The sequence below is a fragment of the Polyergus mexicanus genome, unplaced genomic scaffold (genome assembly GCF_030449975.1).
Source record: "Polyergus mexicanus isolate NDT 795.1 unplaced genomic scaffold, iyPolMexi1.0 SCAF_6, whole genome shotgun sequence".
NCBI classification, from domain to species: domain Eukaryota; kingdom Metazoa; phylum Arthropoda; class Insecta; order Hymenoptera; family Formicidae; genus Polyergus; species Polyergus mexicanus.
Genome location: NW_027223326.1, coordinates 5,562,082 through 5,574,246, shown reverse-complemented (window position 1 = coordinate 5,574,246; position 12,165 = coordinate 5,562,082).

The following is a 12,165-nucleotide window of genomic DNA, read 5'->3' as shown; positions in this document are numbered from 1 at the left end:
AAGGCGAAGTGAAGGCCAACATGATTTTCTTAAATAGAACACCCCATTTTTTATGACACAGTATTAAAGATGACAAGACGTTTCCAAAACATTACTCGATGATCTATTTTTGTTGAGAATTGTCTGAGTTATGAGCTTTAGAATTTACGGTGCCGCCAGCATTAGTATTATCCAGGATGTACCACGTGGAGGTTACATGGTCGGACCTTACACCCCTCCGTGTGTGTGTGTGTGTGTGTGTGTGTGTGTGTGTGTGTGTGTGTGCGTGCGTGCGCGTCTCTCTCTCTCTCTCTCTCTCTCTCTCTCTCTCTGTGTGTGTGTGTGTGTGTGTGTGTGTGTGTGTGTGTGTCAGCAGAGATAAAGACCCGGCGGTTTGTCACCCCCGCAGTATTTAATGACTCCAAACCCTCTCTGATCTGTGTGTGTGTGTGTGTGTGTGTTTGTGTGTGTGTGTGTAGACGGATTTTTACTGAATTAAGTGTTCAAATTGTCTTCCGTCTGCTGCTTGACAGTGACCTAATCGTAAGTAAAATTCATTTAAAACGTTTCGTCTCAATTCTGGTGAGATAAGATTTACTTGGCGCATTATGCGTTCCCTAAGATCTGCCAAGTTAGCAAGTTTCGTTGTATACACGTTGTTTTTAACATACCCCCATAAAAAGTAGTCCAATGGAGAAAGATCTGGTGATCTAGAGGGCCACTCTATGTCTCCACGTTTTCCTATCCATCGGTTTGGGAAAGTATCAGTTAAAAATTGACGCACTATTACTGCATAGTGTAGCGATGCACCATTTTGTTGAAACCAAATATTTTGTATATTTCCGTCAAACAAATTGTCAATAGCAGGAACTATTTGATTTCGTAATAATTGTAGATAAGTGTTCGCATTTAAATTTCCTTCAATAAAGAAGGGCTCGATAATACCACGTTTGCAAAAACCCGCCCACACGTTCAGTTTTTGGGGATATTGTGTGTGGAGATCACGCATCCAGTGAGGGTTTTCGTCACTCCAATAGCGGCAATTCTGACGATTTACCGTTCCATTTAATTCGAAAGAAGCTTCATCGGAAAAAATGATATTATCAAGAAAAGTGTTATCATTATCGCATCGACGCATCATTTCATCTCAAAATTGATTTCTTCTATCGAAATCACATTTCGCTAGCTCTTGAGTAAATTTTATTTTAAAAGGATGTCATTTTTCTTTGATTATAATTTTATGGATGGAAAATGTACTAACTTCAATCGCCTATGCTACTTTCCTTATCAAAGAATAAGGATTTTCTACAAATGATTGCATCACATTCAAACTTTTATCGAAATGTGTCGCTGATTTTCGTCTATCACTTCGCGGGCGATCCTTGACAGATCCCGTTTCTTTGAATCGTCTGACAGTTTTTTGAACTGTAGACTTTGAAATTGGTTCACGATCTGCATAAGTATCGTTAAACCAAGTCGCTATTTGTTCGAAGGATCTAACGTGGTCATCATATCCTCACATTATCAATATTGTAATTCTTTCCCTTTCAGTCAATACCATATTGGCGACTACCGAAGGTAATTTCTTACTTTGCAAAAGAAATTACTTTGACTTAATATACTACGAACAAGTAATTTGTTACTTGTATGACGAATACGATCTAGTATAAAGCATCTAATGAATCTTCTTCGATAAAGAAGGGTCCGATAACCAAAAGCCCATCGACATGTTTTTTTGTGGATACTACCATACATGTGGAAATCACATGTAGTTATCGGACCTTTCTTTGTCACACACACACGCACACACACACAGACACACACGCACTGCACATGCACACGCAAACAGCGCGCGCGCGCGCGCACACACACACACACACACACGAATGCACGCGCACACGCTCACTGACGCACACGCACACAGACGCACACGCACACAGACGCACGCGCACACAGACGCACGCGCGCGCGCGCGCGCACACACACACACAGGGGTGTAAGGTCCAACCATGCAACCTCCACGCGGTACATCCTGGATAATACTAATGCTGGCGGCACCGTAAATTCTAAAGCTCATAACTCAGACAATTCTCAACAAAAATAGATCATCGAGTAATGTTTTGGAAACGTCTCGTCATCTTTAATATTGTGTCATAAAAAATGGGGTGTTCTATTTAAGAAAATCATGTTGGCCTTCACTTCGCCTTGACGCCTCCACTCAAAGTCAAACGGATATGATCATTGAATAGAACTTTTAAAACCCTATAATGTTCGTTCAAGACATTTTTCTCAGAAAAGTTTCGTTTTTGAGATATTTGACCGTTTCCAGATTTTTCTAACACCCTGTATTTACATCCATATACAATATAATATATTTTAGTTCAATTTTCTCAAACTGTACTGCATAAATTGTAACCCAGCAAACCAAGATATGATTGTTATAGATATAACATGTACATAATAAGTGCACATGTTACATCTATATGTTATATGGCAGATATATTTGATGTTTGCTGGGTATATGTATCATAATAAAATCAAAAGAGATAATATGAACAATATTATAGATTTGCATTCAAAATATGTATGCAACACAAACAGATATCTGTGTAAAATCGTTGCATCTATGAGACAATAGAACTAGAAATAGAGTAGAAATCCAACATATTTTCTGTCTCTACATATTTAACACAATGCTAAAAGCTTGTATTTCATTGGTTTTAAGTATGCAAATATCCCTTGACAATTACTCTACATGATGATATCGGTAATGTAACTATAAAGCGTTGGTAATATATCGATACTTTTAGTTATGTTTAGACGAGGGCGCTAACCCGTCGGAGTTCGCCCGTCGCTCCGACATCCTCTTAACCTGCAATAAATGGTTTTAATAAAACATTATTTTGAGAATTACAAATGTAACAAATATGTTTAATATTAATTTAATAATTTGAATGTTTATTATTAATTTTAGTAATATATTGCCCCAGTAAACACAAATTAGACTTAAAATTTAATAAAAATAGAATTAAAAGGAATTGAAAAAAGAAAGATGTTTCATTTTTGTACACTAATTCAATTTAATAACTTTTTATTTCTAATTTGAACTTATTTACCGAGTTAATTTGTGTTTTATAATCAACACATCTGTCAAAAATTATAAATAAATTAGATCAATTAGCTGTAATTGTTTTTGAAATATTTTTTATGTGAAGATCTATTGTAAATAACTGGTCATGTTGAAAGTTAAATTCAAAAAATTACTTATTAATTTCAAAAAATGTCCAATAACATTCATTTAAAACAAAAAATTAATAGCATTTACGAGAATTGTAACAACAATTTCTATATATTATGGATAATTACTATCAACTACTACTAAATAGTTACAGTTTAATGATGATTAACAAAGTATTATTACCGATGTTTTGAAATTATTTTGCTGGTTTAAAAATTGCTCAACATGCTCTTCTAAATCTTCGACAAAATTGAAAGGAAGAAGGAGAAAAGAAAAAATAGATTCTTCTCTTTGATCATTGACATTACGTTGATGGAGTTGTTGCATCAATTCATTTTTCATGTCTCTTAAATCATCTGCTATTTGCCATAATTGTGTCCTGAAGTATGATTGCTGACGGATAATTTCTCTAAAATATTGAAACACTATATTGTAAATAAAAACAAAAATAACAAAGATTACTTTTTATTTATTAAATTTTCAATTTTTTAAAGATTTTATTAAAATTATATAATATATATAATAGATTCTTGTCCGTGCTATCAATATATGCTGTGACATTTTATTTATAAAATACACAGACAAAAAACAATCATAAAAATCTTCTTTTTTTTGTATAACAAAATAATAAACATAATGAAAGCAAAATATGAAGTTAATGATTAAAATAATGATTAAGATAATGATGAACATGATGAAGATAATGGTGATAGAAATGACAATAATGATAATAATAATAATAATAATAATAATAATATCGAAAAATAGAATAAATAGTGATAATTATTATAATTTCTTTACAGTTATGTTTACTGATAGCGCAGACATGGAAGATCATAAAATTAGTTTTAAACAACATAAATTATGTACCAATTTTATTGTTGACATCTTCTGTTTTATTATTTTCTATGTTATGTTCATTCATTATCTTGCGAAATAAAATTATATGAAATGTTTAATAATCCACCCGGTAAGTGCTTCGAGCGTTTATCCTGAACTTCATTGGATAACTGATGGACTGATCTTGATTGATACTTGTTGCTGTTTGCATTTTCGCGAGTTGTATTTTTTGACGATTCTATGTATTGTCGTAACCCGACCAATTTCTTAATATATTAAAGGATAAAACAATAAAGTGAAACAGAAAAGAGTAAGAAAGAGCCGAGTAAAGCAAAGCATTAAAATTAGAAAAGAGATCAAAAAAAGATAATTAAGAAAGAGTAAAGTAATAAAAGAATATTAATAAAATAAAAGTAAGATACGTGAGAAGGAAGTCACGGTTAAGTTCTCGGAAGCTGAGTAAGCAGCTGACGAGACAGACTGACAAGCGGAGCACGAGACATGCTCCGGTCAGGGACACCACACTCCTCCCTAATCAACGACCTAATTAATTAAGATATATAATAAGTGCGAGATGCACCGACGCTGGTTACTCGCTTGTCCAGTAATAGTATCGAAGTACCGTACGTATCGCGCCCGACTATTTTAATCGCGAAAAAGTGAAAGTGTATTAAATCTTGCAAAATATACTAAATTATACCTAACATTCGGGAGTGTCTCATTTCGAGCGTGGATTCTAATCCTTTGGGCGTACAAATCCCGAAAGACCTCTTCCTTAGCGGCTAGAGGCACAACAGTATAAAAAACAATTGTGGCGGTTAATCCACCACCAAGTATAAGCGCATGCCATACAGGGCGCGCGAAGTACTCGCGGGAAACGAAGGTCCACGCGCTAATCACGTGTCGCGCACACAGCAAGGACCACGCGCTAATCACGTGCAACGCTCACGGCATAGAGCATGCGATAAACACGTGCACAGCGGCTCAGGTAGTTGAATACCTAGCCGCGAGGCGGTGATTTGGGAAGATCGCGATCTCGCTATCAGAATACTTTCAACAACAGTATATAAGGCAGCGAGACGGCAAGGAACATAAGTCTGCTCACGCTTTCGAGAGCGCAAGCACTGATACGTGAGCACGACTCTTTTTGGTATCCGCCTAGAGCGGCTAAAAGCTGTTAAACAGCACTTTCGTAGGTCCGCTTTCACGACCGCTGCCACCCCGTTCACCAGGGGTTAACATACGGTAGAGAGCGGACAACGATAGCGACGCAGAGAGAGCGACAAGCAGGCTACACAAACGGACCGCCGCAGCCTGGTACATCGCGGTATGCAACACAGTACGTCGCAAACGCAGGTGCAGTTCACGCCGTCTTCCGACTCCGACTGGGACACTGGGAAGCCTACGCTCCACGGCGACACAGACGGAGAAGCCACCAACACCTCCGAAGGCCTCAAAGGCGAAACGCCGCAACTCCCCGGCTACGCCTCGACTGAACTGGACATGCACCAGGCCCAGTATTGCGTGGCAGGAGAAATCCTGTCACCAGAGTAGTCACCGCGGGTGACACAATCGGCCCTTTTCAGGGCCACGCAAAATTTGACACTTATACATATAATATTTGACAGAATATATATTTATTGTTGCTACCTAGAAGAAGTGCATTCTTTCATTCAATCGACATCCTATCTTCGAACATATCCAAGCAACCTCCACACAATTATAAAATATTAGTTATATAACCTCTATAATACAAAGTGAACATATTTTATAATCTCATAGCATATTTATTTTATAATAATTTTACTTTATTAGCTTCTATTAATTTGATTAGCATTTAATGTTATATAATAATATAAAATGCTGCATTGGTGAACATAACATAGGGAATTCAATGCTAATTCTGAAATAGTAAAATATTGGCTCTCCTAACGGTTTTAGAATAAAATTCCATCATCTATAGTTTTTAAAAGGCATATCAAGTATTGTCGTATGAAATTTAAAAGCTTTTTTATTGATCCACTTTAAATATTGTTAAATACAATATTTTTATCTCTTTTTATTCTTCAAAATCCATCGAAATTGTATTTAACAATATTAACTTCAATAAAAATTATATAAATTTCAATCGACTAATCTTAATATACAAAAAATCTAAATAGAACTTTGCCCTAACATATAATTAGAGAAATCAATTTTTTAACATTTCACAATTGACATCGAATTTTTTATGTTATGTTCGCAAATATAATAGTTATTAGTCATTCAATATCTTTTAATTAAACCTACAGAAGAGCTTGCATTTATATCGACAAACTGCAGTACCTAAATTATGTAAAACAAATTTTTAAAAATCCAAGAGAAAGTAGGTTTTAAATAATTAATATTATATATATTATATTGATAATATTATATATTAATATTATAAATATATTATAATACATTAGAATATAATATAATAATATATTATTAATTTTATATTGTAATATATTGTATTATATACAGGGCGTTTCAGAACAACCTTCCATCCTTAAAATGACGTATTGCTGATATGATTCTAAGACAATTTTTCCTTTACCAAAATTTGAATTGAAGCGTAATTTTTAAGTTATAGGCAAAAATAGTTAGCAAATCCCGCGTCGAGTACAGAAGGCAGCCAGGAGCAGCGCAACGCGCCGCAGCTGACCGTCCGACGTATGACTACCACGCATAAGTCGCTAATTATTTTATTTTATAACATAAAATTATGCTTTAAATAAAATTTTGGTAAAGAAGAAAATATCTTAGAATTACGCCAGGAATATGTATTTAAAATAACATCACTTTAGCGAAAGTTGTTCCGGATCGCCGCTCGTCGGATGCTGCGATCAGCTGATTGCTACACGCGATGTGTGTATGATGAAATGTGTGCGAAAAGGAAGGGAGACACAAATAGAGAGAGAGAGAGAGAGAGAGAGAGAGAGAGAGAGAGAAAGAGGAAGGGAAGGAGGGAATAAGAGAGAGACGTTTATACATACGCATGCACGTACACTTTTTTTCTCGCTCTCTTTCTCTCTTTTACACAACACTTATACACTCTCTCATTCGGTCACTCATTCACGCACTTACTCACTCATTTGCTCACTCACAGCGTAATGAATCTTCATACTACGTATTATCGTTAACTGCTGTACGATTATTATTTAGCGATGGACCGCGGAGACTGCGCGATCACATTGTTACGTTGCCTAGCGATGCGAGAAACGCCACATGTACTGTGCAAGTTGCGTCGTGCGTGTGGCGCGTGGCGCGTGATTGACGCGAGATAAGATGAACGATCTTCTAAAACCTTCGCATTAGGAATGCGGTAGAAAACGGCCTTGCCGTACACACGCCGACCGACCGCGCCCTGTTTCTTGCGCGTCTCGCAAGCCGTCAAAATAAACACGGCCTTGCCGTACTCGTGCCGACGACCGCGCCTGGTTTCTTGCGCATTTCGCGCGCCGTCAAAATAAACACAGCCTTGCTGTACGCTACCGCCGAATATCTTAAGCGGTTCGATATATCGAACATCGTGCACCGAATAACGAATGCGAATCACAGCTACCGCGTTGCATCATCCGCCGCGCGAAACATATTGTAAATCGACCATTGCCGAAAGAGGCAAATAAAGATAACGATACCTTCTAACTCAATCTTTTCGTGTGTCTCACCTTTTCACGAACTCTGATCCCGACCGAGTTCATCCGCGCACGCTCGCGAAAAGTAACCCCGTTACAAAATAATCTAGAATTACAGCCGGATAAATGCGAATTTATACGCAAAGAAGTGATTTATTTAGGTCACATTATTTCAGAGAACGGAATATCTTCAGATCCGTCAAAATTAACGGCAATAAAAGAATTTCCGACGCCGAAGAAAGTGTAAGATGTACAATCTTTCATAGGACTAACCGGATATTACAGAAAATTTATAGAAGACTTCTTAAGAATAGCCAAGCCATTGACTAAATTAACGAAGAAAACAGAAAAATTCGAGTGGACAATGGAACAGCAAAATGTTTTTGAAATATTAAAAGAAAAATTAATGACAGCGACAGTGCTAAAATAGACTTTACTCAAGAATTTATAGTGACCACCGATGCCTCCGACTATGCTATCAGAGCAGTATTAACTTGGAAAAGTAGACAATAACCGGCCAATTGCTTACGCCAGCAGAGTTTTATCGCAGGCGGTGCAGAATTATAATACAACAGAAAAAGAATTATTAGCAATTGTATGGGCTGTAAAACATTTTAGGCTATATGTATACGGTAAGAAATTCAAAATCGTAACCGATCATAAACTATTAATCTGGTTATGTAATGTAAACGATCCCGAATCGAGATTAATTCGATGGAGATTAAAACTCGAAGAATATGATTATGAAATCATTTATAAAGCCGGACGAACGAATGCGAATGCCGATGCACTGAGCCGCAATGTAAAAAGAAACGCACATGAAACAGAAGAGGAGTGAGAAGTCCTCGCAATAGAAGAAGAGATGAATTCCGACGAAGAGAAAAAATATACAGAGGAAGAGAAGAAACAGATACTATACGAATACCATGATGCACCCACAGGAGGACATCAAGGAATCGAGCGAACAATAAAAAGTATCCGCCTAAATCATAATTGACACGGATTAACAAAAGATGTCGAAAAATACATATCAAAATACGAATTTTGTAAAAAAAATTAATTTTCGCAAAAAAATAAAGTACTGTTAATAATTACAGATACACCAATAAAACCTTTCGAAAAATGCGCGTTAGATATCGTAGGACCGGTAATAACTACCAACAGAAATAAATATCTATTAACATTTCAAGACAATTTAACGAAATTCAGTAAAACGATTCGAAATCAAAAAGTGAACACGGTCAGTAAAGAAGTCGTTACAGAAATTGTTCTCAAACACGGAATTCCGGAAAAATTTTAATGGATCAAGGCACAAATTTTCTAAGCAAAATATTTAAAAATGCATGTAAACTATTAAAAATAAATAAAATACAAACAACTGCCTATTATCCGGAAAGTAATGGCGCATTAGAACGATCGTATTGAACATTAACTGAATATTTAAGATATTATATAAATGAAGATCAGACAGATTGGGGCGACTGGATACCGTTTGCGATGTTCACATATAACACGACGCCACATACAGCTACGGGATATACACCCTTTAAATTAGTTTATGAGGACCAAGCAGATCTACCTGTGTCACTGACAAGACCGCTTAAGTCAACATATAATTACGACGATTATGTGAAAGAATTAAAAGAAAGGCTACGGGCAACAAATCAGCTCGCAAAAGAACATGTTAAAGAAGAAAAAATTAAAGCTAAATAACAGTACGATAAAAATACTAGGGAAATAAAATTTAAAGTCGGTGACAAAGTATTAGTATACGACGAGACACTCCGCCACAGATGATCTAAAAAACTCAAATCTCTATGGATCGAACCGTATACAATGATCGAAAAAAATTCAGATGTGAATTATATAATTAAGAAAAGAAGAAAAGCAGTGCGCATGCATACAAACAAATTGAAACAATTTATCGAAAATTAAATAAACACTTATCTTATTCGTTATTCAAACGACGGGTAGGTGCAAACAATTAAAATTGAAAGTCCACAATAGACGTACTTGTGATAATTCAAAAAAAATCATAAAAAATGAGTCGAAACAATTAACAAAATTAATCAATCTAATAAACACATTATACAAGAGAGTGAGTCTCGATTGCGCACATTACCGATCGGACACGACAATATTTCCCAATCGGACACAGACCCAATCGGAGACAGTCCCGATCGGACACAGGCTCGATCGGACACAGACCCAATCGAACACAATTACGATCGGATACATATGGTTGCAATCGGACACAAGCCCGATCGGACACAGACTCAATCGGACACAATTCCGATCGGACACATATGGTTGCAATCGGACACAGGCCCAATCCGACACAGGCTCGATTGGATACAGGCCTGATCGAACACAGGCTCAATCGGACACAGTTCCGATCGGACACAGTCCTCATCGCGAAGCTAAGTCCATCCTACAGTCATTGTGTGGATGGGAAAATGTATGCGTGGACACAGTGGGTTCCGCCCCCCCCCCTACGGGGGGGCTCTACTATCAAAAAACTAGACATAGGTTTGCGTTGAACCTCGCTTCGCATGGAAAGTTGTAAACCTATGTGGGACCTTACTACGCATTAAAAAGTATATGCGTCCAGGCAGTATGTTCCGCCCCTCCTACGGGGAGGTTCCACTTCCGGAAGATATAACCTAAACCTATATATTTCTGATATACTGTGTCCGATCGGGATGGTGTCCGATTGGATCTGTGTCCGATCGAGCCTGTATCCGATCGGGGTTGTGTCCGATCGGGACTGTGTCCGATCGAGCCTGTGTCCGATCGGGCCTGTGTCCGATTGCAACCATATGTGTCCGATCGGAATTGTGTCCGATTGGGTCTGTGTCCGATCGAGCCTGTGTCCGATCGAGCCTGTGTCCGATCGGACATGTGTTCGATCAGGTCTGTGTTCGATCAGGTCTGTGTTCGATCGGGAAATATTGTCCGATCGGTAATGTGCGCAATCGGGACGATCCCATACAAGAGATTGACGAATGGACGTAGAGACTTCGCCGACGGAATAGGTACAATAACAAAAAACACTGATTTGATTCGAGAAGCGAATATTTTACGTATGTACGCAAGGACACGATGCATCCTGTACTAACACTTGTTATAGCCCGAAAAGGCTATACACAAATTAATAGATATATATTATTTTATACAATAAGGCATTGCTCAACGTGTAACGCGAATACAGATCACGTTACAAGCGTTGACCGAGCGAAGCGCTGACAACGCGAGCCACGCGCGAAGCCCGAGCGACCGTGCAATCATTTCATTGCGAAAACGCGGAAATCAGGGCAAGCGGAAGAAGGACATTGCGACAATGCAACGTAGAAGTCCTACTTAAAAGCGAAGTAAAAAGGAATAAAGAAATTGCAAAAATGCAAGCAAAGAAGTCCTACTTAGAACTCCTTAGCTTGCATCCGGATCTTGCCAAAATCAAGCGACACGACACAACGCCTTGTCGCTGAACAATCCCCTCCCAAGAAGCCAAAGGGAGATAATAAAAAGACCCATCGCTAACAAGCGGCGGGCAGTCTTTATCATTAATATTACGCGGGCAGTCTTTACCATTAATATTACGCGGGCAGTCTTGATCATTAATTAATATTACGCGGGTAGTCACAATAACTACCAAACGGGCAGTCTTTACCATTAATATTACGCGGGTAGTCACCATAACTACCAAGGGAGCAATCCTTATTCCTAATTACCTCCACGCGTGTGAAATCGCTAACAGTTGGCAGAAATATATACAACGAAGCGAGAAGTGAGTCTCGAGACCGAAACTCGACTCTAGACACGCGCACGACAAGATCCGTTATATACGCGACGCGAGCGAAAGTGCGGGAACATTGTAATTAAGCCAAGTCACGAATAAAATAGATATTAATATATTTATTTAAATGCAAAAGTGTCATTTTTATTCAAGTAAAGTCAGTGAAGTTCTCGAGCGGAGCCCGAATTCCTAAATTCCTTCCGGCAAACGATCCCAACTACCGTGGCTCTCCCGGAGGCACAACACACTTATCAACGATATTATAACACACATAAAAAAAGCAGCTATTTAATTACCTCACGGCTTATATTTCCCTTTCGAAATCCGAAACGATGAATGGTTAGCATTAGAAAAATATGTTAAAATAATTATGTAAAGGACCAATCATATTTACTGTATTGCGCTTTCCGCTAATTTCACAACCAGTGTATGATATAATAAAGGTATTATAATCCGACACTACCCACTTACGACCACAAGAATATATTTACTCACGGAGAAATATGTAAATAACGAAGTAATAGTAATAATTTATATAATTATAAAAAATAAAAAGAGGAAAATAAAGCAACCATCGGTCAGGATATACGATGAAGAATCACGTATATTATGCGGACTCCCAAGACGCATACTAAAGCGTAGTCTAAGTACAC